Genomic DNA, 8299 nt, shown 5'->3' on the forward strand with positions numbered 1-8299 from the left:
CCGCGTCCAACAGCGCAGAAAGCACTGTCAGAACTTCTGAGTGTCGAGTCAGTGAGGCTTTAAGGCAGCAGCTGGATAAAGAGCAGCGGAGCAGCGTGAAGTGATGGAGAGAGACAGAGTGGAGAGTGTGCTCCCCTCGCGCATGCGCACTCGACACCGCCTCTCATCCCTCACTTCTGGCCGATGCGCTGAAACGAGGTGTTGTTTGTTCCCCAATCGTGTTCCAGCCGGACGGTGCGATTGGCTGATGGTTCCTGTGTTGGGATTGGACAGCATGCACTGCGATTAAACAGCAGTGAAACTGCCTTACTGTAAAAAATGACTGAGTGTTTTAACTTAAAGTAACCTGGTTGATGTAAAATGTGAATTTCAATTAAGTAAACTTAATTAAACTTAATTACTTAATTAAACTTCAAATAATAAGTTAACAGAATGAAAAACACAGATGATTAAGTTTAATTATCTCAGAATTTTATATACTGAACTGCAATATCATTCGATCAGTTGTCAAAGCAAAAAATTAGGCCGTATCCCAAATTCCAAAGTTAACTCTTACTCCGAATTCCGAAGTCACTGGGATGAATTCCGAGAGTCCATGTAATTCCATGCAATAATTTTCTTGATTCTCAATTCCAAAGCTCAAGACCTGACCCCATTTATACAAGTGAAGGACAGAGTCCTGCAGGTGACATCCTGTCTAAATAAAAATAATGCGTGGCCACCACTAGTAAAGCACGGGAACGACTTAATTAAGTCATGGCCACGCCTTAGTCAGGCGTGGGAACAAGATTGTGCCTTATTAAGGCTGTGGTCAAGTCTTGATTATCTCACGCCCATGCCTTACTAAGTCATGGTCAGGCATTAGGATCTCGTTCCCATGGCCATGACTTCGTTATCTCGTTTCCACCACTTAGTAAGCATTTTTATTTGTACGGTTTTCACAGCGGGGCTCTGTAGTTAAGTGTGATCATAGGTGTCAAAGACCTGTTAACCCTCTGTTGCACGATGTTGCCTCAGGGCAACAAACTCGTTTTTCCTCACTTTACAACAACATTATGCATAAAGAGAAGAGCCTGAGTAAGTCAACAAAAAGCAATGAGCTTGTTAAAATGATCTCTTAGTGGACATATTTAGTCTCATATTAAGCCAGGTCTCGCCACTTCAGGGAACACGGCTCATGTCATCTCTCACCACGTTGCCTCAAGGCAACATTCTCCAAAAGGACCCTCGCACACATTCAAAGCTGGATGTTTCTGTGACACTTTTATTTTTTTATTTTTTTATTTTTTCAGGTTTTGTGGGTGGAAACATCACCAGAGCATATTTTGTATGTCATTCTAGTACAAATGTGACATGTTTTCCACCTTTTTTTTACTTTACCCAACATAAACTATAGCAATGCGTGCATTTCTGCGCACACTTTAAATGGTTCTCCGAGGAAAGGGTTCTGCGTAGCACCAAAAAGGGTTTTTCTAATGATACAAGTCTGACATCATCAAGCTGAAGAACCATGTTATGATGCGAAGAACCCTTTAATCGGCTGAACTGACACCTATCTGCCCCGCACAGCTGTCCATCCACTAAATTTAGTGAGACATTACGTCACTGATTCTCTGCCAGATTAAGCAAACCCATCAACGAGCTCATCGCTTCCTCTTGGGGGTCCTCAACACCGCCTTGAGGGCCTTTATTAGCTGAAGTGAAGGCTGTTAACAGGAAGACAGATCAGCAGAGCTCAACCAGAAGTCGCTGAGATCTGATAAGAAGCTGCTTATGAACCACAGAAGTGACTCACTTTAAAATGCTGAGCATTTCGAAACATCGCCCTTCCTCCTCACATCATTAAATCATTGGTATTAAAATTAACGACTATTCTATTCTAGTTCTATTTTGTCATTAAAAGCCATGACAAACGTTACCCAAACGTTTTGGTAGCGGCTGTTGAAGTAGTGATGAGTTTAGTTCATCTTTTGAGCATAATTCAAAAATGCACACCAGAACATGACGAGCAAACACAGCTGTGCAGATATAAGATCATATTATTTTTATCCCAAAAAATACTTATTGGAGGAAAATCTTCATGGGTTACGCACTGATTCTCAGACTTTGGGACACATTTACGTTGAAATCTTTCCGCTGCACTTTAAAAGAATTCATATACTTTATGACTTAATAATCTTTAAAAAAATCAAACAAATATATAAATGCTAAATAAAAGCAGTGGAAACGTGTTGGAGTGACCAGTCTGATGGACGAGTCCAGGTTTGGAGAACGTTACCTGCCTGACTGCCCTGCACCAGCTGTAAAGTTTGGTGGAGGGGGTATAATGCTATGGGGCTGTTTTTCAGGGGTCGATCTAGAACCCTTAGTTCCAGGGAAGGGAAATCTTAACCAAGACATTTTGGACAAATATACACTTTTATCTTTATGGGAACAGTTTGGGGAAGAACCTTTTCAGTCCTGACTGAGCCCCAGAGCTCCATAATGGCCTGGGTGAGCTTGGTGTGGAAGAACTTGACTGGCCCTCACAGAGTCCTGACCTCAACCCCATCCAGCACCTTTGGGATGAACTGGAACGGAGACTGTGAGCCAGACCTTCTCGTCCAACATCAGCGTCTGACCTCACAAATGACTTTTTGGATGAACAGGCAGAAATTCCCACAGACTCTCTCCATCTTTTAGGAAGATTCCTAGAAGAGTGGAAGCTGTTAGAGCTGCAAAGAGGACCGACTCCATATTAATGCCTATGGATTTAGAATGGGATTCATAACAGGTCCTGTAGGTGTGATGTGGAGAATTTCTCATTGGAAAGTTAGCATAGCTAGATTAGCTCATTGAGGCTAACCTACCGAGGGCAAGGAAAACCTGCAGTGTGACCTGAGCTTCAGGAATTTTACAGGGCATTCCAAACCTTTTCTAACTCACGGTCCAAACAACTGAGATTATTTTATTTACTTTCTTTCTGATACGGGCGAATCAACATCTCTGGCCCCCTAGCAGTACCACTGTGGCCCACTGGGGGGTCCATAGTCCACAGGTTCAAAACCAGTAAATGATGGGTAAAAAATTAATTCATTCAATGGCTAATCAGAATTCTCAGGTGGTTTTAATGTAGTATAAAACAGTCAATGGTAGAAGTAGAAGTTCCTCCCTTTAGACCTCCACTTGAGTAAAAGTACTAAAGTATTTCCCTTCAAATGTACTTAAGTATAAAGTAAAAGTACTAAAAGAGGAATTCTGGCTCTGATGTCCTGTTATCATTTTTATAACCAGACTGGCTTCATGAACTCATTTCAGGTGAAAGTCCTCCAGCGTCTCTCTTGGTAAACCAGTCTTTTAATAGAACGTCATTAATTAGTGACGCTGACGTCTATTAAAATGATCAGAAGCACAAAACACTGAAGGTAAACAGTTTCCATCAGGGAGAACCGAGTGGCTCTGAAATCACTTTTTACACACAAGCAAAGTTTCAGTTTCAGATTTATTTACAACTTAGTTCCAAGTTTAAGTTGAATAAAAACTGGCTTTAAACTCAGGATCACAGATGAGCTCCTTTACTATGTTGATCTGTAGGCGTCTGTTCATAAACATAAACCAGCCCAAACTCATTTACTATAAAATGAAATGGTGTTTGTAGAAATTCAGAAAAAAGCCGCGTCAGTCTCGACTGCATATGTGGACATATTTCTATATTGAGCTCTATTTACACAAAGTTAGGTTAGTTCATCATTTATGTTGAACAGACTCTCCCAAAGTTTTACGCTGCTGCGCTGACGTTGAACCGCGTGCTGCACTGGGTCGGTATGACCAACAGGTCAAAACCAGCTCTAAACAAAGTGACCGCTGGGCCCTGATTGGTGCTCTGGCTTTGCGCTTCTTTCGTTTTGACATGTGACGTTTTTATACACACAGAAACCAAAAGGAACGACAGATTTCTCAAAATGTAGGAGGAAAAAGTCGGATATTAGACTCTGAAATGTAGTGGAGTGAAAGGAAAAAGTCCAGAACGGAGAAACTTCAGTACAGATACACCAAAAATACTAAAGTACAGAAACTAATTACATTTACTCAGTTACTCAGTTACTATCCACCAGTGAAATACAGTGTGTAACATGACAGGACGTCTGCAGGGTGAGGTAGTTGAAGCCAAAAGGCAGCTGTTGTGAGGTAAAGTCATCGATGTGGTATGAAAGGATTTGAATGGTCATTGTTGGTTGAAGAGTTCATTGCATGTGGCCCTTTACCAGAATGGTGGCAAGGCTTTAAAATTCAGTTTTACGTTTCTGTCACGCTTGGCTCCTCCCACTCCTCCATGTGCTTTTTGTTTACTTTTGATCTTTGTTTTGGTTATCAGTCCTGCCCCCTTGTTTTCTTGACTCCGCACCTAATTAGTTTCACCTGTTTCCCACCTGTCTCTCATCATCCCTGCAATTACTTATGCCCTGTGTTTGCCCCTAGTTTTCGTTGGTCTGTTTGATCGTTCTGATTGTTTGATGTCTTTGATGTTTTGCTTGTTCTGTCCGAAGTGTTTTGTTAAATATTTGGATTTCTGTCTTCTTTGTCATGCCTGGCCTTCCTGCTCTCCATAGTGGCTACCTGAACCTGTACTGTCATGACCACGACCCTGGATTTGCCCTCATTAAAAGGATATTTCAGTTGGACATGTCTATCTCGATGTACATCCATCTATTTCTGATACATTAACCCCCCCCAGCTCTCTATCTCTCTCTCCTCTTATTAAGATTCATCTTTTAGCAATTACCATTATATAAATCCTTAGTTGCTGTAAAAGCAACAATCAAACCCAATTTGTCTCATATGATTCGTTTTTTCTTGCCCATTTAAAGGACATATGGTAAAAGCAATAGCACCAGGTAAACGTACATTAAGTGCAAGTGCTTGGCTGTTCCATTCAGCATAGTAATTTTAGACATTAAAAGGCTTCCATTCTACAAGACTTTATAGATGAAAAGGCAACATCCGTCAAACATTTGCCGAGCGGTCCGTTCTGAGGTATTTCTGAACATTACGTACAATATGAGCTGGAACGAGATGCTTTGCGCAATGCAGCACAAACCCAGGCCCAATCTGAGTCTGCACTGGAGGAATATTGGCTATGTTTTGAATGCATCTGCCTCTCTGCGCACTGTTTCTGTTTTTTTTGTGATGGCCTCACTCATTTGTGAAATACTGCCGACGGTTACGCTGAATGAAAAGGTGCGCTGGGTAAACTCATCTCTGAAAAATCCCGATTTCAGCCTGAAAGCACTGAATGATAACAGCAGGCCCAATTTGTGACCTCTGTGAAATGAGGTGAGGTGTTGGAGAAAACTGGCCACCTTAAAGAAAGAGGGGAAGCCGGGGGGATGGGGGGTGGGAAGTCGTTGAAGGAAAACGACTCGAGGCAGGCATGAGGGAAAGGCCCAATTGCGGTGTTTGAAAAACGTGATGCTGTTCAAGCAGAATTTGACTCACCAGGAATGACCTACTATGTTATTGGTGCAGTGTTTATAAAATATTTAGACTTTCAACAATTGCATCTGTAAGTCTGTTGACAGTGAATGAAGGGCGTAGTTAAAGAAAGAAACACATGGTTTTTGTCACCATATGTGATACGGCAGCAGTGCATTTTCTTTCTGCTTATAAACACAAATGAAATATGACAGACATTATGATATAAACGCGGTTGAAGGAACGTTGGCACTGCATTACTGTCTTCTTTATGTGACACAGTTCACCAAAAGAGGGCAGAGTATCGCCTACAAGTGAGTTTAGAGAGTGTGTGTGTGTGTGTATGTGTAGGTGTATGTATGTGTGTGTGTATTCATGTCTGCGTGTGTGTCTTCATGTGCACACGTGTGTGTGCATGTGTGTGGGTGTGTGGGCGTGTGTGTGGGTGTGTGTGTGTGTGTGCGCGTGAGTGTGTGAGTGAGTGTGTGTGTGTGTGCGTGCGTTTGTGTGTGTATTTATGTGCGCATGTGTGTGGGCGTGTGTGTGGGTGTGTGTGTGTGTGCGTGAGTGTGTGAGTGAGTGTGCGTGTGTGTGTGCGTGCGTTTGTGTGTGTATTTATGTGCGCATGTGTGTGGGTGTGTGTGTGGGTGTGTGGGCATGTGTGTGGGTGTGTGTGTGTGTGCGCGCGCGTGAGTGTGTGAGTGAGTGTGCGTGTGTGTGTGCGTGCGTTTGTGTGTGTGTTTATGTGCGCATGTGTGTGTGCATGTGTGTGGGTGTGTGGGCGTGTGTGTGCGTGTGTGCGTGTGCGTTTGTGTGTGTATTTATGTGCGCATGTGTGTGTGCATGTGTGTGTGTAGCTTTTCCACTTGAGTGTTGTTTGACTCTGTGGCGTCCACAAACTCCCAAGTCAAGTTCTTTGTCTCTGTATCCGTGTCTGTATCTCTGTGATGATCCAGCACAGAAATCCAGCTCAAACGCTTCCTGAATCCGTAGAGCCGCCCTTTCCATTCTGTCTCATCACGAGATCATACGACGCCCCCATCCAGAGATATGAGCCTGTGAAGAGGGGCCGAGGTACTCGACATCTGCCTCTCACCGTGTGGAGCTGCTGGATTCGTGTGTCCGTCTACATTCTGTGTGAAACTGACCAGTGGACAGCTGGCAGAGAGTGTACAGCTGATAACAGAGCAATTTGATATGAAACATATAGGTATCATGTTATAAAGCAAGTGCATCAAAGATGTTTATGCAAATTTAAGATGATATGCAAAAATTGGGAGAATGCCAATCCCTGAGAACGTTAGAAAGCTGTTTTACCTTCACCGTGACTGCTGCCTATTACACGGCATCCTCCCAAACAATGGCCACATCTTTTATGATGAATTTGCACAAGATCATTTTCACTTGTGCATCATTAATATGCAGATCTTTATTTTTTTTTATTTACTTGTATGTATATTTTACAAAATTTACATACATTTTTCTATCAATTTTAATTTTAAAACATATATTTCTTTGTGCAGTTTACAGTATGTGTAATACAGTGTCTGAATACTTGTTTCTCCTTCCTGTAAATGCTGGAGGCCGTGTCTCCATGCTGTGGCAGAATGGTACCGACTTGAGAAGAACCTCTTTGCAAGTGGTGCTCATACTGCATGTCTCTAAGATCATATTACTCATTATATCCAGTGCATTTATATCATAGCTTTCCCCTTATAATTATCCCTGCCTATCTTCTTGTGTAATTTGCATGCGTGGGTGCCACCTGCAACAGCTGACTCTGATTTGTGAACATGAGCACGGTAAACTCGGAAAACAATCTGTTGAGACACGTAATCATGCTAATATGAAAGTGATGGATGAAGGGATGAAAGAGAGTGACTAGTACCCTCACATAACAGACCTGACTCATTTTTTTTTCCAAAATAGCTTCATAAGGATTACAGTTTATTCATAAAGAATTAACCAAGCATACCAAATTAACCAAGTGTAAATGGGTTATAGTTTAGAGCACAGCCTTTCTATTTCATTCATGTATATATACACACTATATTTCCAAAAGTTTTCACTCCCCCATCCAGATCACTGAATTCAGGTGTTCCAGTCACTTCCGTGGCCACAGGTGTATAAAGCCGAGCCCCTCGGCCTGCAGACTGCTTCTACAGACATTAGTGAAAGAATGGGTCGCTCTCAGGAGCTCAGTGAGTTCCAGTGTGGTACCGTGATCGGACGCCACCTGTGCAGCAAGTCTAGTCGTGAAATTTCCTCACTACTAAATATTCCACAGTCCACTGTCAGTGGGATTATAACAAAGTGGAAGCGATTGGGAACGACAGAAACTCAGCCACGAAGTGGTCGGCCACGTAAAATGACAGAGCGGTCAGCGGATGCTGAGGGGCATAGAGCGCAGAGGTCACCGACTTTCTGCAGAGTCAATCACTACAGACCTCAAAACTTGTGGCCTTTAGATCAGCTCAATTGACTAATCATGCTTCTTCGTCTGGAAATCTGATGGACGAGTCTGGGTTTGGTGGTTGCTAGGAGACGGTACTTGTCTGACTGCATTGTGCCGAGTGTAAAGTTTGGTGGAGGGGGGATCATGGTGTGGGGTTGTTTTTCAGGAGTTGGGCTCGGCCCCTTAGTTCCAGTGAAAGGAACTCTTAAAGCTTCAGCACCAAGAGATTTTGGACAATTTCATGCTCCCAACTTTGTGGGAACAGTTTGGGGACGGCCCCTTCCTGCTCCAACATGACTGAGCACCAGTGCACAAAGCAGGTCCATAAAGACACGGATGAGCCAGTTTGGTGTGGAAGAACTTGACTGGCCTGCTCAGAGTCCTGACCTCAAC

At 42.9% G+C, this 8299-nt stretch overlaps 1 protein-coding gene across 2 annotated transcripts in view; it reads right to left on the reverse strand.

Moving 5' to 3' along the window:
* Window positions 1-66, reverse strand: part of nmur3 (neuromedin U receptor 3) — an 18518-nt gene extending 18452 nt beyond the window's left edge. For both annotated transcript variants that reach the window (XM_017717943.2, XM_037532431.1), the window contains exon 1: window positions 1-66. This exon is cut by the window's left edge and continues 27 nt beyond it. The gene's annotated coding sequence lies outside the window, so the exon portion shown is untranslated.
* Between the last annotated feature and the right edge of the window lie 8233 nt (window positions 67-8299).

This window comes from Pygocentrus nattereri, chromosome 21 (genome assembly GCF_015220715.1).
Source record: "Pygocentrus nattereri isolate fPygNat1 chromosome 21, fPygNat1.pri, whole genome shotgun sequence".
Lineage (NCBI taxonomy): Eukaryota > Metazoa > Chordata > Actinopteri > Characiformes > Serrasalmidae > Pygocentrus > Pygocentrus nattereri.